This window comes from Echinops telfairi, unplaced genomic scaffold, assembly GCF_000313985.2.
Source record: "Echinops telfairi isolate 266 unplaced genomic scaffold, ASM31398v2 ScPeMD7_22;HRSCAF=79, whole genome shotgun sequence".
NCBI lineage: Eukaryota > Metazoa > Chordata > Mammalia > Afrosoricida > Tenrecidae > Echinops > Echinops telfairi.
Window position 1 is genome coordinate 16,573,711 of NW_022103919.1, and position 1,507 is coordinate 16,575,217.

Here is a 1,507-nt window from a genome sequence, read left to right on the forward strand (position 1 = left end):
TATATAACCCCCTCCCAGGGCGACAGACAACAGAAAAGTGGGTGAAGGGAGACAGTGGTCGGTGTAAGACATGAAAAAAATGATAAATTATCAAGGGTTCATGAGGGAGGGGGGAGGAAGAAAAATGAGCTGATACCAAGGGCTCAAGTAGAAAGAAAATGTTTCGAAAATGATGATGGCAACATATGTACAAATGTGCTTGACACGATGGTTGTATATCTAGATTGTGATAAGAGCTGTAAGAGCCCTCAATAAAATGATTGAGAAAGAGAGAGAGAGAGAGAGACCCTGTCCCATTGCCTTGACTACTCTGACAGCCTCCAAGACGGCTGTCCAGCCCTCCTGGATTCATCTCTCCCGTGCCAAGCCAGTACCTTCTACAGAATGGAAAGCAGTGTTGGCCCCTTAAAATAAGAGTTCCAGCCCAAATAGGCTCATTCAGCCTATTAACTTTGCTCAGTGTTTCCCCGATTCCTGCCAGCCCAGCCTAGTTTGTCTTTACCTAAGCTCTTTTAAAACAGAACTTCAAGTTCAAAACCTCTCCTGGACCCAGGACCAGCCTACTTTGTTCCTAATAGATTTGTGTGCCTTTTTTGATAATGTCAAGAACGGAAAATGTGCTACCACAACTTTTAGGACTCATGGACACTTGGGTCCAGCGTTTGCAGCTTGCCTAAAATCTCCCTATCATGAAAATGCTAGGTGCGTAAGCCTTTCTGGGGAGAAAACCCTTCAGTGTTATGCTTTTTACTTATGTCTTGGAAACCAAAAGGGCACACAGGTGGTGGTAACTGCTATGTCTCTGTGCCCTTCTTGGAGTGCACCCATATAGCTGGAAAGGTCAACCAAACAATCCCCAACTCCACCTGTTCCCCAGGAGTCCGCAACCCATTTTCCCTCAACATCACCAACCGTGCAGCAGCTTTCTGGTTTCCTAGACAAACCTGGGCCTTCCTTGCAGGAAGGCAGGATGGGACCCTGGAGAGGTGTTTACTGCACAATAACTGTCCTTAAGGCCCAGCCCCTCCGGGCTTATTGGCCCCCTTGCAGAAGTGCAAGACCCTCTGTTTGATTGACAGCTTCACCTTCCTTTCACTGAACTGTGTGTGCCTGTTAAACCCCAGGCCCTGCAGCCCCCAAAAGTGTTGTCCCCCCACCGACTCTTTTGTCTATAATAACCCAAGTGCATCCTGTCCTCAATTTAACTCACCCAGCGCTAGCAGCTGACTGCTGGCTGTATTTAAGTGCACGACCACCCCCACCCCATATTATATAGGGCTGGGAGTGGTAACCAGCCCCATTACTAGTGTAACTAACTGCATGTCCCATTGAATACCCCCTTAATGCTAGAACATGTTTTTAGGGGAATGCTTTATGTGTAGCCACTTCAATTTACAATGTATCTGGTTGTATCTATACAGGTTTATGTATCTCAACAGATATTTCGGATAAGTCTCTTAGCTACTCTGCTCCCAAGGCTCCTTGGTTAGCTTTCACTACCGGGATC